A 23749-nucleotide genomic window follows, 5' to 3' on the forward strand; every position below is an offset into this window, starting at 1 on the left:
GAGGGGGATCATGTAGACATTGAAGAGAGTCGGGCTGAGCGAGGAGCCTTGTGGGACGCCGCAGATGATCTCGGTGGGGTCTGAGCGGAAAGGTGGGAGGTAGATTCTTTGGGAGCGGTTGGAGAGGAAGGAGGTGATCCAGTCCAGGGCTTGTCCTTGGATCCCAGTGGAGCGGAGGCGGGATATTAGGGTTCGGTGGCAGACGGTGTCGAAGACAGCAGAGAGGTCGAGGAGGATGAGGGCGACTGTTTCTCCGTTGTCCATCAGAGTTCTGATGTTGTCTGTGACTGAGATGAGGGCGGTTTCTGTGCTGTGATTGGCTCGGAATCCGGACTGAGAGGGGTCGAGTAGGTTGTTGTCTTCAAGGAAGTTGGTAAGTTGCTTGTTGACGGTCTTCTCTATGACTTTGGCAGGGAAGGGGAGGAGCGAGATGGGGCGGAAGTTCTTCAGGTCGCTGGGGTCCACCGTAGGTTTCTTCCGTAGGGCGTTGACTTCTGCGTGTTTCCAGCTCTCGGGGAAGGTGGCAGAAGCAAACGAGCTGTTGATGATGGTCTGGAGATGCAGGGCGATGATGTCGTCGGCTTTGTTGAAGATGAAGTGTGGGCAGGGGTCCGAGGGGGCACCGGAGTGGATGGAGTTCATGGTAGTTTTGGTCTCTTCCGTGCTGATGTGAGTCCAGGCGTTGAGGGTGATGGCTGGGGTTGTAGGTTCTGTGGTGGTTGGCTGGGTCTGGTGTCCGAAGCTGTCGTGTAGGTCGGTGATCTTACGATGGAAGAAGGTGGCGAGGGAGTTGCAGAGGTCTTGTGAGGGCGTGATGGCGTTGGCGTTGGTGTTAGGGTTGGAGAGCTCTTTGACAATGTTGAAGAGTTCTTTGCTGTTGTGAGTGTTCTTGTCCAGTCTGTCTGTGAAGGAATTTCTTTTGGTGGCGCAGATCAGTTGGTGGTGTGCGCGGGTAGCGTTTTTGAGGGCAGACATGTTATCTGCGGTGTGGTCCTTGCGCCAGGCTTTCTCGAGGGTGCAGCAGTTTTTTTTAGATTCCTTGAGGGTGTCTGTGAACCAGAGAGGTTTCTTGGTGTTGGTCTGTCTTGGGAGGCGTCTGAGGGGTGCGAGGTTGTCTGCGCAGTTGGTGATCCAATGCGTGAGGCTGAGGGCTGCGTCGTTGGGGTCGGTGGAGAAGGTGGGTTGGTTGTCGCTGAGAGTGGAGAGAAGCTGTTCCGCTGGGATTTTGTTCCAATGTCTGCGTGGGATGGATTGTGTGCGGAGGTGGCGAGTCTTGCGTTGGAAGGTGAAGTGGACACATCTGTGGTCGGTCCAGTGTATTACGGAGGAGTGGCTGAAAGATACGTGGTTGCTGGCGGAGAAGATGGGGTCGAGCGTGTGTCCGGCGATGTGGGTGGGGGTGTTCACCAGTTGCTTGAGACCGAGGTTGGCGAGGTTGTCGAGCAGGGTGGTGGTGTTGGGGTCGTTGTTCTGTTCCAGGTGGAAGTTGAGGTCACCGAGGAGGATGTAGTCCGGCGAGGCAAGGGCGTGCGGGGAGATGAAGTCAGTGATAGAGTCGCTGAAGAGGGCGCGTGGTCCAGGGGGTCTGTAGATGAGAGTTCCTCTGAGGGTGGTCCTGGGGTCTGTGTGGATCTGGAAGTGCAGGTGTTCGGCGGCGAGGGGGGTGTCTTCGGTGGAGGTGGTGACGTTGATGGAGTCCTTGAAGACGATGGCGATTCCTCCACCGACTTGGTTGGTGCGGTCGCTCCTGGAGATCTTGTAGCCGTCGGGGATGGCTATGGCGATGTCGGTGGCCGAAGAGGCGTTCATCCAGGTCTCAGTGATGAAGGCTACGTCCGGTGTGGTGGAGTCCAGGAGGTCCCATAGTTCAATGGCGTGCTTGTGGACGGAGCGTGCGTTGATCAGGATGCATTTGAGGTGGTTGTTGGCGCGTGGGCTGGCGGGCGGGGTGGTTTCGCGGTTCCAGTTGTACATGTTCAGCCTAAGGGTACACATGCTAGGTTGAAGGACTATTGTCAGGATGCCACCCCTAAACTGGTGGGAGATAGAGTGAACAAGGGTGCAAGTCACCTGGGCCTACTGCCCCCCACTCTAAGAAACAACAGAGGTCAGAGACGTCAGGATGGCCTGGGGCCTGGTTGCTGACACTGACAGCTGTCAGTGCCTTCTGTTGGTTGTTGTTCTTGTGGACAGAGTTTTCTCTGCGTTGGGGACAGACGTCAGGCCTAAGGGATAGAGTGGGACACATCACTTTGTTGGTCATGGTGGTACTGCCTGCCTTCTGGGAATGCATCTGTGAGCAAGTTAAAGTTAGATGCAGCACAGATGGGGTCCATAGATGAGAAGGGTTCAGTGGCTCAGGACGGAATAGACAGATGGATCCAGCTGTATTCAGAGAGGCGTAGAACTGACAAGTGCCCCTGCAGTAGGGGGTCAGTGTACATGTTCATGCCTTAAGTAAGGAAGCACTTCAAGGTATTGATTAGTCTACCCTGGCCGTAGGTGGGAAGGTGGGTTGTGTTGCAACTGGCCCTCTCTGCAGGGTCATCCGCAGACCTTTTGAGTTTTCCCTACACTTTTTGCTGAATTCGTTTTAGTTGGCTTTAGGATTCTGAGCACTTCACCACTGCTGGCTAATGCTGAGGTGCAGGTGCTCTTTACTCTAAACATGGTAACATTGGCTTATCCCCAGTTAGCATATTTAATGTACATGTCAGTCCCTAGTAAAGTGCACTATGTGCGCCCAGGGCCTGTAAATTCAATTCTACTAGAGGGCCTGCAGCACTGATTGTGCCACCCACTAGAGTAGCCCTTCAAACATGTCTCTGGCCTGACACTGCAGAGCCTGTGTGTGCTGTTTGAAACTAGAGACCCAATTTCTAACAGATGGAACCTGTAGACTGGAGTGAACCTTCTCAGAAAGTGCCCCGGAACCTCTCCTGCGCGTTTGCAGTTCAGTAGAGGAATAATACCATTTCTGCTCAACTTAGAGGTACTCGACTACAATTCTCAGTTAAACATCAAGGCACTCGAAGCATTCAACATCAAAGCATTGCTCTGCCTTAACACTAGGATACTTGCCATCCACCTTAATTAAGACGTTGAGGCACTATACTCCTTAGGAGTCCAGCCATTCTTGAGCTTCTTCTTCTGCCCCTAAAGTCCTGACATGGAAGAGTTCTTTAGTGCAGAACAAAACGTGAAATCTGTGGTTGATGCCCTAACACTATATGAGTTCCCCACATGCTCAATCACAAATAATGGTTTTCCGGGGACAGGAATCAGTAATGCCTCTGACTGAGGGCATCAAAGACTGGTATCACCCGTTCATTCATCATAACCGCCCATTCCCTCTCCAGAAAAAAAAGTTCAACCATCAAGGTACAAATTAAGGTTTGGAGAGAGACCTTACCCTTCTCTGGTCTACCCTCACAGCACACGGGATGGATTGCAAAGGCATCACTAAATTCTGGACTAGATTCTGGACTAGGTTACTTTGATTAGTGCTCCCCACAGGGACCCAAGCTAACTTACATAGGAATGTCTCCAGGAGACAATGTGGTTTCATTCTATAAAGCATAAAACAGCAGCCATCAAGGTCAATATTACTATAGCTATTACTCAGCACGAATGAATGTTTATTTAATTAATAGGGAAAGTTGTAGATTTTCAGTTGCCTAACAGCACTAGGTGAGTAACTTGGTTAGAGCATAAAGAAACGGATGTCATTTCAGTAATACCTTCACCGTGATCAAGGTTACAAAAGGTTCTTCAAGCAAAGGTGAAGGGATGACCATTAGTGTTTTGGTCCTGTTTTTAGTTCAGTATTTTATGGAGACTTTCCTATATCTATCTTTCTGAGCCACAGTGACACTCAGGGAGAAGCTCAGAGTCCCTCACACTCAAGTATTTAAACCCTTTTCCAAAGCCCTTGTTGCTTCAACCAGTTTTTATACTCTACTGCTTCTCCTCGCAAAGTGAGCCTTGGAATAGATTTCATGGCGAACAATCCATGCTAGACACCCTATACCATTCTCCACGCCACGAACATTGTCTGACCTCTTGGGACGTTACCCAGATCACCTGGGTAAGGACAAGAAAGCATATTTTCTACCATTTTAGAAACAACATTTTGTGATGAATTCCTCAATACCTCTGAGGATGTGTCATAAATGGTTACTGCTATGGCCCAGTGAAGCATCCGGGTTCAAACACCGATGTCTCACTTCTAATATTCAGCAGTAAACCATGGATTTTCTGTACACAGGATCACCTTTTTTTAGTTCCAATGCTGAGAAAAACTTTGAGAACATAAAAACCAGTGTCAAAACTAGTGAATCAGTTAACAAATTGAAAAGGGAATTTTTAAGACAGAATCCATCGGGACCAACACAGACTGATTACTGATAACTTTACTGACTGGAAATAGGACCTACGTAGTAAAACAGGCAGCAAAACTATCACTTATTCAAGAGTAATAAGCCAAACAAGGCTTGAGAATGCCATGAGCAAAAGGCTGCCTTGGGAAAAGCCCCTCCCTTGCACTGCCAATGAATTTCTCTTTGGTTCACATTTGAGCATTTCAGTGGGAAGAAGCATAACATTTCATCTTACTGCTCAGCAAAGAATAACAAATAAATATGTGCTACATGACATAGAATTCTGACAAAGTCAAGTTCAAAAATACTATTTTAAAAAACTGCAATACTAAAAGATCCTATGCAATTGAGAAAAAAAGGCGTATTACCTATTAGTGAAGAAGAGCAGACCAGCAAATGAATATCAAAATACTTCAAAATGTATAACAATTGCTAAAGCAAGAAAAATCAGTATGTTGTTACTTCATCAGGTTTACTAACAGGCAGTTACTAGATGTCTGGATCATAAAGGCTTCCTCTCACCACAAAGTTCTAAGATTCGTAAACTACAGTGGAAGTCCTTCTTGATCAAGGACTGCAGCTATATCAGAGAAATTTATGTTGACACTACTCCCAATAATTCAATACTCAGGTGCTATTCTAGATGCAGAGGGGATGATTCACAAAGGGCCTCTGCACTTGCACCAAAGGACCCACACTTGAGGCGGGACCGCCACAATAGGTAACTGCAGTATGGAAGTTCTGCCACAAATGCGCTCCTCCCCCCCACCCACCATGACTGCGGGTCATCAGCCACGAGTATGGAGGCCCTTTGTGAATTGGGCCTACAATGTGAAAGAAAACAGACACTCAGGAAAAAAATCACAAAAGTTTACAAATTTCATGCACAAATAGTTGGCAAGCACTAAAAGTATTTTAAAAATATTCTAAGTGCAATTTGTTATTTCCACAGACCAGTGATCTGCTGTCTGATCGCTTGGAGCATGTAATGCTAAATTCTGATAGAGACTTCTAACTGCAGAATCCTCACCTTGTGAATTTCCCCAGGCACCAGACTGGATCAGGGAAACTTTTCCAAACAATTGCCTCTTGCATTGGAAGGTGGGTTCGTGGCGCTCTGTATCAGATCTGTTCCACTCTGGATATATGCGTCACTTCCGCGCTGTGGCTTCAGTTCCTTTTTTCCTGCGCCTTCAGACACGGATGCATTGCTTTCGGGTCCTGACTTTCTGACAGATATGTTTCCCTCTGAAACACGTCACTGTGCAGTATGTTATCCACTGAGACAACAGGCTTTAAGCAATGTTGTGACTGTCATCGTCAAATGACATTGACTCACATGCACAATGTGTGGCTCTGATGCCTCAGCTCCAAGCACGACTCAGCCTTGTGAGACTGCTACATCAAAATGAGCCATTAGGCTTTGCGTGACTGCGAAGCAAAAGTCGCTGACACTGAACTTCGCAAGTCAAAGAAAGAATCCAAGTCAAAGTCGAGGGCGCGGACACACACACGCTCCCGAGGCGCTCCCATGACCACGCGTTATCAAAGTCATGGAGTTTAGGTAAGTCAAAAAAGGGCAATAACATAAGAAGTCCAAGCATGAGTCTCTACTGTTCCTCTACTCACACCACTTGGAGTCACGCAATGCGCTAGGCACCTCAAGGTAGCGAAGTTGATCCTCCATATCAGAACCGATTTCAGCGCTAGGCCCGATGCGCCCCAAATTTCCCAGCCATTCAGGATCCCCACAACAGTTCCAAGAGTTGAAACAGACCTTTGACACCATTTTGGGTGCCCTACAGGTGCCTCTGGTGCGTTTTTGGGCCCCAAGGATCCGTGGGGGCCTCCAGTTGGGTTACCGCTCACAGATCTGTCTGTGACTTCAAGAAGGATTCCTGGTCTGGGAAATGTAAGAAGGCCAGACGGCCGAAAGATACCCCATTCCTGTCACCACAGCGAGGTCTTGTTGGGCTAAAGAAAGGAAGAACAGTAGCACATCAGACAACTGCACATTCAAGGGTTGAATATTGTGAGAGGAACACCAGCCAACAAACTTCTCACAGTGTCCTGCATTAAGTTTGGCAGATGGACACCTAGCTGTCAAGGTGACTCCTAACACTCCAGAAGGTAGATCAACGGTCTATAACCATTTAATCTCCAAGCATGCAAGTGTAGGTTGCGCAGGCTCAGGTACAGGACCCTTCCCTGCTGTTGAGACAAGATATCCTCCTGAAGAGGAAGCCTGATTGGAAGACAGGTGCTCACGGCCAGAAGTTCCAGGTACCACACACTCCTCACACAGTCCGGAGCCCGAGTATAACTTGGGCCCGGTCTTTCCTGATCTTTTTCATCAACACTCTGAACAGGAGAGGCAGGGGTGGAAAGGCACACAGGATTGCTGTGCCCCAATTCAGAAGGGCAAATAAATTGAGCCAGGGGACTCTCCATTGTTGGAAGATGTTCTGTGCCACCTCCAAGTGCTAATGCCATTCTTAATCCACTCAGCAACACTAGCTGAGTTTGTCTGCCCTGGTGTTTAGACATCCTACCAGATGTTGACTAAGCAGGTAACTGCCCTCTTCGTTCAGCCACTTCCAGACTTAGAACCTCCTAGCACAGGACCCAGGCCCCCACTTCACCTTGTTTTTTTGCAGTACCACTTGGCAGTCGCATCGTCTGTGAGAACCTGAGGTTGAGATAGGAAAGGTAGGGGGTAATCCTGTTGCATAATCTTGAGCACTCATTGGTCTCATAAGTCGGATGTGATGCTTCTCTATGTGTGGAGATGAAAGGTGATGTGCCCGCTGACTGGGTGATCATGTGCTGCTGAGAGCAAAATTAAGTAGTTTCGCGGAGGCTGTGTGTGTGTGGTGGGTCTGGGACACCGATGCGGTCTGTCTGATCCTCAACCTCTTCCCCAAAAGGACTGGGACGCCTGCTGCTGCTGCTGAGGCATGTATTGCAATTGCCTCTGCTGACGCCTCAAAAGAGACGTGGTTGCCGAGGAAAATGCAGAGGAAGCTGGACTAGGCCCAGAGAGCAAGCACTGGCCTTGGCTCTCTCTAAACCTTTTTAAGGCTGAGTCAGCCTTCACTCTAAACAGCCTAGAAACATCGAAGGGCATGTCCATCAAGGACTGTTAAATGTCTGAGGAAAAGCTAGTGCAGTAAACCCAGGCATGGCGCCGAAGCACTATGCTCGTCCAAACTGCCCTACCCAGACAGTCTGTGGTATTCATGGAAGAGCGAATAGAGTAACTACTTTGCAGCATCAGTGACCATGCAAAATTAATCTTTGTAATAGTGGTTGAATTTCCTATGGGACAGCTGGCAAAATGTCTGCTACTCTGACCCTCAACAAGTGTTAGTACCTTCTCAAGGGGCACAAGATATTTACAGACCTGAGGGTGAAGCTGGCAGAGGAGCACATTTGCTTGACAAATGTTTCCATCCATTTAGATTCCCTATTAGGGAGAGTCCTGGATAATGAATTGTGGCTAAGGTGACCACCAAGCTCTTTGGAGTGGAATGCTGGTGTAAAAAATCCAGATCTCCAGAAGCAGGTCTGTGCAGCCTTAATACTTACCTATTTCCTGAAGGGCAACATCCTGGTTTCGCCCAGGTGCCCACCAGGACATCTGTCAGGGCCTCATTAAATTATAGGAGAGCTATGTGCAGGGTTGAGGGCCTCAGTAAGTATATTCTTTATCACCTCAGTGGTAGGTAAAATGAAGTGTAACTCCTCAGCTGCCCTTCTGATCACCATGATGAAGGAGGTGGACTCTATATTGTCATAGCCTGAGTCAGGGATGAGAGGCCAATCTCCAAGGTTGTTTCCAGATCACTGACCTCTTCAAGTGTTTTGCTTTTCGTTAATGACCGAGCTGAAATAGTCATGCACTGACAAAAATCTCTGGAATGCACTTCTTAGTCCAAAGAAGACATTTATTATTTCCCTACGCAAGGTTCCTAAAAGGAGATTAGCATGTTGAAAGCACACGTTTATAAATAGTCACAACAATGAAAAGAAAACATATACGAATGATTCTCCACTGCAATATACACAGCAAATATGTGTATCTATATTATAATGCAAAGCAAATAATGAATTAAAAATGCATCACCGTAGGGCCTCTCAGGTGCTTCATCTTTCTCCTGCCAACAAGCCGATGACCCCGTTTGACTGCGAAAGAAAAAGAGAGATCTCTACCCTCACAGGAAATCTACATCAGGCATCCGACGTCTGAATCCTGATTGAGGTCTCTGAATCTCCTACTGTTGAGCTGCGTCTCTTTTATATCTTAAAAAACAAAGAAAGAGCTTTCTGGAAAAAACCCTCCAGTTGTACAATAAGTATTAAAAAATGCTGGCTAGTTTAGGTATGTTTTCAAAATAACACGTTGGGATTTGGCCACAATCCCAAGATGTCAAGTCAAAGCAAGGCCATTCGCTGCCGTCTGAGTACATTCTTATCAACCAAAGCCCTTGGTGAGAAAAAAGCACGAAAACAGACAGACAACATGGAAAATCATTGGCAGCCTTTAACATGGCAGTGTCTAATGCAATGATAAAGTCAACAGGCAGAATGAAGCTAAGGCTAAACTGAATACAAAATGGAGTCTGTAACTGGTAAACACTGGACAGCTAAGCCAGGTGCAAAGTGGTGCAACACAAAGTCAGTGGTCAAAACACACATTTCACTACATCAAGTCACGGTATGTGATGCGTTTTTTAAAGGTGCTGTTCCACCTTTTCCTGCCCTCACCATTTAGCATGCCACAGTGGGACCTCACTTTCCTTATGCACTCCCTTTCACCCAGTGCACAGCTGCCCTCACCATCTCTTAACCATTAAGACGGCATTACTTATCGCCATTACATCTGCATGGCGATTCAACTGACTTCAGGCGTTGTCCGTGATACAACTATACACTTCATTCTTAAGAGACAAACTAGTTCTCAGGACAAATGAGGTGTTCCCACCAAAGGTAGCCATGCCCTTCAATGTAGGACAATGTAGAGCAATCCATCACAGTACCAACTGTTTTATGCACTACCCCATTCCTCCAAGGAAGAGGAACGACTCCACAGCATGGTCCCTAAGGGGACCCTTAGTTTCTACATTGACAGGACCAGAGACTAGCTTCACAAAGACCACCTATTCATCTCTTTCTCTGTAGCGAAGGAGGGCAAAGCAGTGCAAAAGAGAACCATCTCCCACGTGGCAAAAAAGCAATCTCGAGATAGTGCATGGTGTGCCAATTCTTGACATTTATCAGGCAACAACATGGGCATCAATTCATACATTCACAAAGTACTACTCCTTGGACAGTTCGGTCTGGGAGGATGAGCATCGCACACACTCTGTCCTGTAGGATTTCCTGGTCTGAGCCATTTTACAGACCCACCACCAGTGGGATACACCTTTCTCAGTGACCTTTCCACTCTCCCCACTCAGTGGATTCAGTCCATTTGTATGATTCCAAATCTGAAATTTGCACACTGCCATATTCCAATTTCAGTGGCTCAGTGTCTGATGGTACAGACAGAAACCAGAAAAACTGACGTTAGGACCAAGAGGTGATGCATATATGTGGTTCCCGCTGTCACATCCAGAGCAGGACGGCTCAGACGTTGAGCCACACAATGCCACCTGCTGACGTGCAAGGAAATATCTAGCAAATGTTTCCAGATCTAGTCTGGTGACTGGGGAAATTCTCAGGGTAAGGAATCTATGGTCAGATAGAGTCTCTACCAGAAAAGGTGCTACCAAAGGTAAGTAACTTCTTCTATACATTTTTATGCTACCTTTATACAATTTTCTCAATGCAATAAGCAGAGGTAGGATATGTGATCAAACAGAAACTCCAAATAGACACTAACAGGCAGGTGTCAGTCTTTTCTAATCGGAGGAATGTGAGAAGGCCTTGAAATAGATACTGGTCTACGATAAAAAAAAAGGCTGGTGTCACTAAATCTGTAGTACTCACTTTGTTGCACCAACTTCAGAATGAGACTACAGTTACTTGAACGGTATGGCGACATGGATGATGTGCTACACAGGGTAACAAGATGGCAGCACATTTAAAATATGCAATGGGCAATAATGCTAAGGCCAAACTAGTGCTTTAAAGCCTTCACTGCTAGGCCTCGCCCCACCACCGCTGAGCACCCCCCAATGTGCTAAGCCTTTTTTTGGATATTCGGAGTAGTTTGTGCTTAGGGCTCCATATCTTTTGTCCACATAAGCTATCCATTTCAACTTAGAATCCTTTTTTCTCCAACATCCTGGGGATTCTAAAGGTACCAAGGGTTTCTGAACTGTCCTGAAGAGGACCAAGAAATTAGCCGAAATATAACTAAATATTGTTTTTTTTTGGGAAACATTTGAAAAAAGTGCTGCAGAAGAAAGTGCTTGTTTTTGTCCTGCAAATGGCATCAACACAGGGTATGTTTTGCTACAATCATAATCTTCCTATCAGGAAAAGCCAGACTTGATTCAGAAAACCAATTTTTACCACAGTTTTAGCATTGTACTGGGACATAACCAATTTTTCCTATTTTTTTGTGCTTTCAACCTCCTTCCTCTTTGTGGTGGAAACATTTCTGGAAACTAGACAAAACTCTGAATTCAGCAAAGGGGTCCTTTGTGTACATACTTCAAGGTATTCTAAAAGAAACTTAAGGCATGATTTAGATATTGGCAGACAGGTTACTCCATCACAACGGTGACAGATATCCGGTCTGCCAAAATCAAAATCCCATTATATTCTATGGGATTTAGATTTCGGCGGACAGGATATCTGTCACCGTTGTGACGGAGGAACCCACCCACCAATATCTAAAGAAGGCCCATAGAGCTGAAATAAAAAAATATTGCAAATTAGTAGGAAAAGACAGGCATGTGTGACAAACTTTTTATTTCTACCTTCTCATATCCAATGTCCTATTTACAAAAGCAATATACCATTACACCTGCTAGCCCCTTCTGCTTAGTGGGGATATATAGGGTTTGTGGGGTTTCAATAAGCCAATAACTGAGCTGTACCTTGCAATGGTTTTTCATTGTGTACCAGATATACAACAATTCATATGGTAAAATATAAATATTGAAAAATCGGTATCAATGAAACCTATGTATTTCTGAAATCGGCACAAGATATGGAGTTTAAAAGCAGTTGTTATGTGCACATCTCTGAATTTGTGGGTACCCATACTAAGGTGAATTAGAGGGAAATTTTCAAATTGACTTCTTTCTTACACACTGTCTTACAATTAGAAGGCTCAAATGCAGAGAAATACTATTGGTTATAACACTTGTTCTACTATTCTGTGTTCCCGTAAGGCTCCTGATAAATATGGTATCTTACTTATGTGGGTAGGCTTAGTACCCCAGGGATGTGGAATTCCTATCGCCCGATGCATCTTGTTTGGGGTCAAGGGCAACAAGTTTTTATGTTTACTTTGTCCTTGGGACAAGTAGGCCCAACCCTCTGCAGCACAAACCCTTTGGCTGCCTGTTTACAGAGAGTGGAACTCTCTGCAGTTGAGGTAATGTGTTTCCAAAAGATAATGCTGTTCGAACTTGTATTCATGGTTCATTATTTGAAAGCCTTCATTATTAGGGTGAGTGCTGTAAATAAATGTTTTAAGGTCACACTTCACTACTGACGTTGGTTCCAGTACAAAAAAAAAAAACGTGTATACACATGTTTGAAAAGTTTAGGCTATGAGGCTAAGTATAATGCTCCCACAATGCTCTCTGATTAGATGCAAATGAAGTGTCATTTAGTAAAATGTGTTGATGCATGCTAGTATTTCCCAAACATATTTCTAATGGAAAATCAGTGTAACCATTTTCAACACGAATATGGGAAGCATGAAAATAAACAAACACTGACAAAGCCAACTGATCTGACATTTTTATAAGTCTTTTAGTTTCATCAATGCGTGTCTTGTTTTGACATGGCTTTTGTAACACTTTATTGTTGTGGGAGCTACCAGGCCCTCAACATTGTAACAAACACTGGCGCAAAGAAAAAAGTTTTTGAACTCTAAAAGCACACATTGCCACCAGTGGCATAACAAAGGCCCCGCAGCCGCCCTCCAGGGGGCCCCATCAGCACAGCACCTGCCCTGAGTGAGTCTGGAGAGGGGGCTCCTCCATGTTCTTTGCAAAGGGGCACCCTCCAGTTTCGTTACGTCACTGACTGCCACTGTAGTTCCTGACACTGAACAAAACTTCTTTGTGTGCCAATATGCTCCTTGTGGAAGAGCAGAATGCGATCTCTCACAGTAAAGCCAGCCGAAAGAGAGAGAAATAGAAGTTTAATAAAAACAAAATGTCTTTGTTAACACCAGACCTAATTAGGGACCAAGACCCACATGTAGGTAGCTTTTTGCATGTCGCAAACAGCGACTTCGCGACGTGCAAAAAGCACATGGCGATGCACAAGCCCAGTTTTGTGATTCAGTAACCTGGTTACCGAATCGCAAAACGGGTTTGCGACTCGCAGTTAGGAAGGGGTGTTCCCTTCCTAATTGCGACTCGCAGTGCAATGTAGGATTGTTTTGTGACCGCGAACGCGGGCGCAAACCAATCGCAGTTTGCACCCATTTCAAATGGGTGCTAAGACTTTCGCAAAAGCGAAGGGGTCCCCATGGGACCCATTCCCCATTGTGAATGTCACTGTAAAAAAAAAATTCAGAGCAGGCACTGGTCCTGCGGACCACTGCCTGCTCTGAAAAAATGAAACTAAAACGTTTCATTTTTCGTTTTTGTAATGCATCTCGTTTTCCTTTAAGGAAAACGGGCTGCATTACAAAAAAAAAAAAACCTGCTTTATTGAAAAGCAGTCACAGATATGGTGGTCTGCTGTCTCCAGCAGGCCACCATCCCTGTGAGGGCCGCTATTCGCAAGGGGGTCGCAAATTGTGACCCACCTCATGATTATTCATTAGGTGGACATTTGCGAATCACAGATGGTGTCAGGGACACCATCCTACATTCGGATTTGCGACTTGCAAATTGCGAGTCCCTCTGACTCGCAATTTGCGGGTCACAAATCTGAACCTACCTACATGTGGCCCCAAATTCTTAAAGAAAGTCACAAAAGTGCACCCATGGTATATGTCGTACCCCTATAAAATATTTGTGAACTGTATTTTAGCATGGGTAAATACGCATGTGTAGATTTGCTCATGTGAAAATCTATTGAGCATTTGCAAGTTCATTTTTCCTACGGCCACTTTCTTCCCAACCCTGGAAGAAGTTCTAATTCTGCCATTGTCAGGAGTAAATGTCCAACCTTTCTTATTATGGGAAAATATTAGAGAGAAGCTGGTGAAAATCTTTAAAACATGCAGGTTAGTAGGTTTGCAGACTCAGGCATTCCAGCCCTGGAACTATTGCTTACTGCTTCCTCCAGCCCCAGTATGCAGATCTGCAGAAAGGTGGCAAAATAAGGAAATTGCTACAGTAGGGATTGAAACTGCAAGTATTCAAGCCCTACTATGGTAGTAGCCCTGGCATAATCAGAGAGGCTATTATCAGAGCTCTTACATAATGATATTGCTGCCATAATTTGTCGCCACACTACATGGCACCAAAGGGACAAGTAGATCTTTTTACAGGACAAGTAGATTTGAGAAGCAACCTGTCCCCTGGACAAGTAGATATTTTAATAAATTCCACACCCCTGTACCCGTGACAGGAAATGGCCCAAAACACACCATGAACACATCAAATGTTTCCACTGCAAACTGACCTTTTTTTGCAATGTCCCTCGCTGTGGATTTTGATAGCTACCTCAGCCAGCATCTAGGGAAACCTAGCAAACCTGCACATTTTTGAAGACAGACACCTAGGGGAATCCGGGATGGGGTGACTTGCGTGACTCTCATCAGGTTGTGTTACCCAGAATCCCTTGAAAACCTCCAACTTTGACTAATAAAACACATTTTCCTGACATTTCTGTGATGAATAGTTCTGGAATCTGCAGGGAGCCACAAACTTTCTTCCACCCAGCATACCCCCAAGTCTTCTGATAAAAACGATACCTCAGTTATGTGGGTAGACTTAGAGCCCTCAACAAGAAATGGCCCAAAACGCAACTTGGACACATCATATTTTTCCATTTAAAAGGACACCTTTTTTTGCAGTGTGCCTAGCTGTGGATTTTGAGCCCCAGCTCAGCCAGCACCTTAGGAAACCTAGCAAACCTGTACATTTTTTTAAACTAGACACCTACGGAATCCAGGATGGGGTGGCTTGAGTGGCTCTCCAGGTTGTTACAAACTTCAAACTGTGACTAAAAAACATATTTTCCTGATATTTCTGTGATGGAAATTTCTGGAATCATTGGGGAGCCAGAAACTTTCTTCTGCTCAGCATTGCCCCAAGAAGTCTTCATGTTAAAAATGGTACTTCACATGTGTGATGGGGCCTACTTTCTGTGCCAGAACAAATCAAATCAAAGTCAATGAGGGTCCCTTTGCCAGGACTTCCACTGATGTTAGTTTGATCCAGTCCAGTGCTTAATTTGTGCTTGTTGTTTCCGGTGCTGAGCACCGGCACTTATTTGTGAGGGCAGGGGCTTATTCTTATGCCTCAAGCATTTGCTGTGAGCAAAATACACATAGGGGAAAGACGGAAGAAGGAAAAACGAAAAGCGTCATAAAAGGGAGAAAGTAGAAAGTTGCAGGATGAGCTGAAGGGGCATGGGTGGCTGTAAATGGATTGAAGAGGCCCAAGATGGCTTCAGGATTACGCTGCCTCAGTATTCAGTGCTGACAGATTTAAATTACAGCAGCCTCGTGTTTAAGAGAAGGGGTTTGAGTACCGGCACCTCTTTATTTACAAATTAAGCACTGTTCCAATCCTCTCGCAGGCACCAGACTCAGCCACAGAAGTGGGCCAGCATTTTTATTGGGAAAAGTGAAGAATCACTGGGTGGTAGGAATTTTGCGGTTTCCTTCTGATTCTGGAAGAATATGGCAAAGAACTGCAAGGAAAATGTGTGATTTTAGCCAAGTTTTGAGGTTTGCGGGGCATTGTGGGTAAGACACCCTGATGGGATCCACAAGAGACACACCACCCGGTACTCCCCTGGTTGTCTAGTTTACGAAAATATTTAGAATTGGCAGATTTTCCCTTGAAATACCCTTGCAGAGAAAGACAGAAAGGACAAATATTACTGCACAACCATCTATTCCTCAAGTACACCTACATACTGGTTTGGTTTGGCACAAGGGTGAAAGAAAGGTTAGAAATGTAAATTTTATTAACAAGAGATTTCAGAAAAATGAAATACACTGTTAATAACTGAAAGTAAAAAAAAAATGAACCAATGATTGACACCTCATGAGCTGTAAAGCCGCAACAAGGTACCAGCCGCTTTACAGGCCATTCACACATCTTTCATATGTGACACACACAAAACCATTCACACCGCCAGCCGTGGGCCCAGCACATTACAACATTCACATCAACAGACAGCGTCATTCAATGGCTCATCACTTTCATATGCCCACATGACTGACACAAAAATCACACTGGCTGGTGACTGACAAAGTGTGTGGACTGGCAATTGTATGTAGTGACCAGCAGCAAGTCACTACACACACACTGCCAGCCAAATGCCAGCTCACACACACCACCAGCCAAGTGCCAGTCCACACACACAGATAGCCAAGCACCAGTCCATGCGCACCTCCAACCAAGCACCATCCTTGCACACTGCCAGCCAAGCGCCAGCCCATGCACACTGCCCGCCAAGCGCCAGTCCATGCACACTGCCAGCCAAGCATCAGTACACGCCCACTCCCAGCCAAGCATCAGTACACGCCCACCACCAGCCAAGTGCCAGTCCACACACAGTGCCAGCCAAGTCAGTCCTCACACAGCGCCCGCCAGGTGCCAGTCCACACCCACTGCCAGCCAGGCGCCAATCTACAGACAGCAGCATTCCACTTGTTTTTAACAAAAAAAAACACAAACCAATTTGGAGATGAAAAACCAACTATGAATACAGATTCAACAGGTCTAACTAAATACATCAAACCACTGCCAAACGTGAAACTAAACAAAAAATATGAAACAATACATTCCAGTCAGTTGACTTTTACACTCACGGTTGCTCCAAATAACTCCATTGCTTGTGGTACGATTTGAGACATGCGGGCATACATAGCCCAGGAACAGAAAAACACATGGGGCACTATATACTACTCTCCTTCTGTACTCCTCTTCTGACACAGATTCTACATCTCCTAATGGGAAAGTGTTTTGGGACGTGGGAGGAATGTAATCAGGAAAGTGGTGATCTTTCAGTCTAGCCACCACTCCAAGTCTAGGAACAATTGCCTGCCCCACTACAACAAGGCTGTCTATCACAGACTGCTGAAACTAAACAAAAGTCATCTTTCAATCTGGAGAACAATCTTTGAATACAACAAAAGCATTGAGGGTTGTTAAATGAAACAAATGGATAGCCAACTTCTTATACCAAATGTAAGCCTTACGAACAGCAGTGTAAGGCTCCAACCGCTGATCTACTCTACTCATGTGTTTATTGCAGAATAAAATGCAAACAGGTTTGCATGCTTCAGCAACCTGAACCCAAACAGTCACAGGTGAAGTACTTTCATCATGAATGGCTATCAGCATGTGGACACCTCTCCTGCCTGACAATTTCACAGCTTGAAGTTCATCACTGAGCAAGGCACCTCCCTGTGAAGATTTTTACATACAAGGTCTTTAGAGTAGCCTTGACGGTTAGGGCAGGTTGTGCCCCATGCAACTATTTCCACTTTGTACAATTCCTTTAACAAGTGCACACCAGTGTCGAAGTTATCTACGTATGTATGGTGTCCTTTGTTAAAATGTCCTCTACCAAGTTCCCACACAATTTTCTCACTGACTCCAAAAGTGGACGGACAACCACGGGAGTCAAGAGAATAATTCCTACCAGTGTACACCCTGAAATTATAGACATATCCAGTACTATTGTAAGACACCATATACATCTTAACTCCATAACATGCCCCCTTCCTAGGAAGGTACTGCCTAAAAACCAAACTGACTGTGAAAAGGACCAAAGACTCATCCACAGCTATTTCTTTCCCTGGAACATAGATCTCTGAAAAGCGATCGACAAAATAAAAAAGGATAGCCGTAATCTTGAAGAGACGGTAACAATCAGGGTGACTTTGTGGCAATACTGAAGCATTATCAACAAACTGCAGCATCCGAAGCAGAAACAAATACTGATCACAACTCATGTTTGTAGAAAGTATAGCTGTAGCCATCAAGAGACTAGTAGACCAGTATGAAAACAGTGACGGCTTCCTTATCAAGCCCATCAAAAAAGTTAAACCCAAGAACTTTTTCAACTCATACTGATTTGTGGGAATTCATCGGCTAGCTCTAGAGTGGGGCTTAAGTCTGGCACTGTTGCATATAGTAATCTGGAAGGAAATGTCAATCAATACAAAGCACACAAAGACATATATACTCAAACAAGATACCACTCCCATGCCAGAGACAGCTAGACTGAGGATCACCTGCCCCTATTCTCCACAGGGACACCAAGCACCAACAGTATCCCACTAGAAAGGAAAAACAAAAGAAAATTACACACAAGACAACACAATACGCATCTTGCACAAATCCGAAGCAAATTTGGCACACAATAAAACCAAAGCTAAATATGCTGCATTTACTACACCATTTAAAACACATTCATGCAGGGCAATGATACTCATATGAAATAAACAGTACAAAAAACGTTTTCTTACCAAACACATGCAACTACACAAACTCCAGACCTACCAGTGCCGATGCCACAAGCAGGAGCCACCAACAAGGAAATCAAAAGCTTTGCACTAGAATAAAAAAGAGAAATAAAACATTAAGATCACAAATGCAAATGATGTCACAAAATTAAACAGACAAACGTCTGACCTGCCCCCAAGGAGGGCACAAAGCAAAGGCAAGAAGTTGACACCCTGAAGTGGAGTGACCCGCATCCCAGCCAAACACCACTTCACACACACCACCTTCCAAATGTCAGTCACACACATTGCCAGGCAGACGTTAATCAACACAAACTGCCAGCTAGAAGCCAGTCAACACATACCCCCAGCAAAATCCACAGTTCAAACACACCATTAGCCATACACTAGTCAGCACACTGTCAGCCAAATGCCAGTACACATACAGCCAGCCAAACAGCTGTACACGCAGACCGTCAGCTGAACTCCAGTTCACACACACAAAAACACAGAAACATTCCCTGCTGCCTAGTGGTTTTCTGCCCATCTTGGAGGTAGATGGGCCTAAAAATATAGCTGATCTGCCCCCAAGAGGCAGAAAACTTCCAAAATATTGCTGCAATAAAGGGGAGCAACCCTTGCCGATGGGACAACGCCCAACATACAAATAACATTGTCCCTAGTGTAAAGGATAGCTACAAAACATTTAGCTTTTCTGCTAACTCCTCATTCTACAGCTTTGAAATGTGCCACCTGGAACAACAGGCTGAGGGCAGTGGCAAAGAGAGAGGGGCCATATCCACAAAGGGATCCAGTATCTGATAGATGATTATTATTCACCTTGGACGAAGGAGGTGATAATGAAAGGCAATGGTGCATCATAACGTAGCAGCAGAGGAGCAAGCCAGGTGGGCTATCTCCTTCCAGGACCAAAAACTGCTTCAGCATAAGGCTATGGCCTAGGGCATGCTGCAGGTCTGTAGATGAGAACTGGTGGGCAGGCGTCTTGTGCAGTCATGGCTCTCGGGTGGCACGTGGTGGGGGCAAAAAATATATTTATTTTTTTAAACGTACTTTCCTCCCCACCTCTGTCACGCTGTGCTGCTCCTCGGTCCTCACTGCTGGCACAGGCTCCCAGCCTGCCCTGCGGCCAATCCTAACGCTGCTTTCATGCTTCAGGCAGCATGAAAGCAGCATTAGGACTGGCCGGGGCGCCCTGGCTTGGGGCTGTGAGGCAGAGTGGGAGCCTCTGCCTGCTGCCTCCAACCCAGCAACACAGTGCCAGGTTGGATAGAGCCCAGTGCGCATGTGTGTTTGGCTGGCCCAAGTATATATGCTGTGCACTACCCAATAGTCCCTGTCACACCCCATGGCCCCCTCCTTTTTACAATTAAACAATAATAAATGTAGTTTAGTAAAAGATGTGCAGCAGCTGCTGCTGGCGGGGTGGGGCGATGCTCTTCCGCCATAGCGGAGGAGCCGCCGCTGGTCTTGCCAGGTGCAACAGGCTTGCAATGGGAGGAATGGACCCACATCTTCAGTCTGTGACAGTTCACAGCTGTGTTGGTGATGAGCATTTCAAGATATGGTCCCTTTCAATGGTGCTGAAGTAAAGCCTTTCTCTGGTGAATCTTCACATACACCCAGTCACTTAGCTTTGTGTGTCAGACTTCGGAATGGGAATTTTAGGTAAAGATGCTTGAACCCGGGAACGGAAACTCTAGAAACAGCAGATTAATTTTCAATAGCATTGGAGAATTGTATCATCATTTAATTACAAGTCTACAATAGCAGCTCAGACAGGTGAGTTGGAAGGCAACATCATAGAGCATCCCATAACTGTTTTGTAGGGACGCATTCTGGTTTTTGGGGATGATAATGGCCCTGATCGACTACACTGTTAAAGGTGAGGTATCTGGCATCTTTAGTTGGATCTCAGAACACATCGTTGCTATAAAGTTCTTAAGCATGCTGTATATATTTCTCTCTATCCTGATGATTTGGGGTGATAGACATAATGCCAGTGTTAGTTGGTTGCTAAGGCTTTGCAAATCTCCTGTATTGCCGCTGCAAAGAGGTATGTTTCTCAGTCGCTCGAGAGGTGACTTGGGATTCTGAAACGGGGACTGCAGTCCCTAAGTCGGTACTCAGCTGTGGCATCTGCCCCTACACATGGATACGCTTTACCCCCCACTAAAAACATACAATCACAAGAACATATCTGCACATTTTGGCATCTGAATAAAGTCCATTTAGAAGTGGATAAAAGGGCCCCAGGGAATTCAGGTAGCAATGGGGTTGGTCTTGTTTCCCTGACCAATATTTTGTGACAGGCAGATGACAAAGGAGTGGCCATAGTTCTGGGCAATAGAAAGAAGGAAGGGTGTGTACAAGGGAGTTGCAACAGCATTGTAGCAGGAACACTGATCACACGCAACACTGTAGGTAGTGGTGACTATTTTTTTATTGAACTGGTAGTTATTGTTCAGAAGAAAAATTAAGTAAACACATCAGTTAAGACTTATTTTCATTCGTGCTCTAGTCTCGACAAGCCGCTATCCTTGGAAGGACACAAAAACTAATGAGAAGCAATTTTTATTTTATGTCTCTGACCCACCACCAGTGCCGAGCTTAATGTACTTTTAACACGTCCTTACTATGCTCAACCTTTTTCCTGTGACTTTTCTCTAGTGCGTTTCTATTGTACTTTTGTTGACTATTTTTGCGCCCTCCCCACTCATGTGACACTCTTGTATTTGTCTCCTGTCCTAACTACTCCCTCTCACAAATGTAGTTAGTTGGTGTTATGGATATTGCTTTAAATATATGAACAATCACTTGCCTTGTGCGGTGGTCCTGAAAAGGGGCTGCAGCGGACTGGATCACGACGCCTTCTCCATTCAGGCCACTGGGTAGGAGCATGTCTTGACTGTGAAGTCTGTCGTTCCCTTGTACTCCTAGCTGCCTTGTACTTTACACACTTTGCTCCTTCTGACAGTCTTTCCGTCCTTTCGATCCCGACTTCTTTTCTCTCACGTCCCTCACACGCCTCCAATGTCCTCTCCGTCTCTTTTACGCCTTCCCGAATGTCCCACACCGCTTCCATCTTCTCCGTGCCTTCCTCCTCGCACTCCAATCGGTTCTCTGCTTTTGACAACATCTCCAGTGTCGGCCCCTCCTTCCAGGTTCCCATCTGCATTTGAGACACTAGAACTCCTCGTGTTCTCTTGTTAAGGCTATCCCAGGCAGCCATATTGGACTGCGAGCAAGCCTGCTTCATCTCCCTTTCACAGGAATGCTGGCGGCCCATCCCTACCAACACGAACAGCTCAATGACTGAGCAAAGCTGAGAAGCAGAAAATTCAGGACAACTACACATCGGGAGCAGTCTTTCCACACCCCTCCATGTTCTCTTGTGCAATTCTGTTTTCTCTAGTACTGTTTTTCAACTTCGGAGACTTTCCCCTTTAACAAGTGCAAATCTTTTAGGGAATGTACAATAAATAAATTGGTCTGTTCAGCGTACATAGTAAAGTCATTGGCTTGATGCAAAGCAGCCTTTGTAGCTGGAGAGTCAAAGAGGGCATTCCTCAAGTCACTTCAGCTTTTAACAACTGTAGTTCTCTGTAGTAAAAGTAAAGTGTTAAACGTACAGCCCATATTAAATAGGTGTACCAGCCAAAATTAGGAAACGTCCACTGCATCCAGAGATGCCATATGTCATATGTGACTCCAAATGCATACTTTGAGTCTGTGAACACAGCAGCAAACCTTTTACCTACAAGGATGCAAGCCTGAGAATAAGAGACAAGTTCTGCAACCTGGGCACATCTCACATTAGGCAGGCAGCAACTTTTAACAACTTGATATACAGTGCATAGAGTGTATACTGCAACTAGCTCCCCTTCTTCAGTGCTAAGTAATGATCTTCTCTCAGAATACACTATTTTGCAGTTAAGTATCGTGCATCTGTAAGATCAATGCAGGGCTTTGCTACATGTTAAGGTTCAACAAAAAAAATCATGAGGTTCTCCCTCATCGCTGGTAGGTAGATGTGGGGTTCAGAGTGGGATAACAGACTCAGGGGATTTTGGACGATAAAATAATTTCGTATTGGGATAACCTGGCAGTGGGAATGTTCTTGGAAGTGAGGATGAGAGCAACAACCACCTAAGTGACAGCCACAATCAGGTCAAGGTAGCACTCAATGAAGTGTTTTCAGAGGCTTCGAAATTATGGGCAGCCGAAGCTATGAGCAGAGACATAAAGAGAGCCCCCTCTTCTGCTGGTTCTAAGCAGAGCAGTGGTATGCTTTGGGCGTTTCCTAATTAACTTCATCCTGTATGAACAGCTCAAGAGCAAATCCAACTTGTTCGTGCTATACAATGCAAACAGTTTTGCATACTTAGGGAGCCAAAACCGTATCAGGGGTGAGGATCTTTTTATTTGCACAAATGCATGGTCAGCTTCTTTAGACCACTGCAAAGTTTCTTGGGTGACATTTTTTATATAATTTTGCAGGGGCTTTGCCATAGTGGCATACCCACGGATCCACTTTCTACAGACCCCAGCCATACACAATAAAGTTTACACCTTGGAGATTGTTACCAAATGGGATACTTTACAGATGACTTCGATCCATTCTGGTAATTAGTGTTGCTTTCCAGCAGAGATCTCATAAACAGTATAGCACACATGAGGAAGGCAAAATTACATTTTCTACTTTGAAGCCTTATGCGCGTTATTAGACAATTCAGTGAAGCGGTAGAGGGTGATAGACTGGTCTAAAGGGTTGCACTGGTCACAGAGGCAAGCAAAAGATTGTCAACTTACTGCACTAAACTAGAGTTACCAGGAAAGACCTAAGTGTCTAAATCTCTCTTTAAAGCTTGGGAAAAGATTGAAGGAGACTCAGTAAATCCTGGAGAAAATCTCTGCCAAGCAAACTGAGATTTGCCTATGAGAATGCATAGAGAAACTGACTCATTTCTTTACTGGGTATGGAGAAGAAGGAGACACCCAAATCTACTACTGTAAACCATTGGTCATTAATCGGGATAAAGGAAATGATGGTAGAAGGGTTGGGGATCCTAGGGAAGCACGTAATAATCACATTGTTAATGGCCCCAAGTCCAGCTCAAATCTATACACATCAGTATTTCGCACCTTTTTGTAAGGAAGTATTACATATGTTAGCTATAACAATCAAAACACCTTGGATCTGATTTAGATATTGGCGGATGGGTTACTTCTTTGCATTGGTGATGGATACCTCATTCAATTAAATATAAATCCCAAAGGATTTAATGGTGTTTACATTTTGGCAAATAGGATATGCATCACTGTGCTGATGGAGTAACCCATCCACCAAAATCTGAGTCAGGCCCCTTGTACGATATAGGTCTGGTAGAATTCCTGCTTTGGCTTCATGCTTTAGAGGATATTGTGGAATTCATAGGAGCTTCTTTAGAGGGCTGATCCTTGTCTTTACCTGTTCTATGGACTGAATGCCTCCCAGGACATAGCACCCAGTGGACCATAAAGTGGATGACACGAGCCACCAATTTTGACCAATCTTTAGATATTTTAGGGTTCA

The 23749-nt window shown here is 45.2% G+C and overlaps 1 long non-coding RNA gene across 1 annotated transcript in view; it reads right to left on the reverse strand.

The window, feature by feature from the left end:
- LOC138299343 (uncharacterized) overlaps positions 1-21276 on the reverse strand; it is a 36870-nt gene extending 15594 nt beyond the window's left edge. Inside the window, exons 1-2 of the long non-coding RNA XR_011204738.1 lie at positions 20996-21276; positions 18178-18264 (exon numbers count right to left, since the gene is read on the reverse strand). This is a non-coding gene — a long non-coding RNA (uncharacterized lncRNA). The remainder of the gene's footprint in view (positions 1-18177; positions 18265-20995) is intronic.
- Positions 21277-23749: the final 2473 nt, after the last annotated feature.

Source organism: Pleurodeles waltl, chromosome 6 (genome assembly GCF_031143425.1).
Source record: "Pleurodeles waltl isolate 20211129_DDA chromosome 6, aPleWal1.hap1.20221129, whole genome shotgun sequence".
NCBI classification, from domain to species: Eukaryota; Metazoa; Chordata; class Amphibia; order Caudata; family Salamandridae; genus Pleurodeles; species Pleurodeles waltl.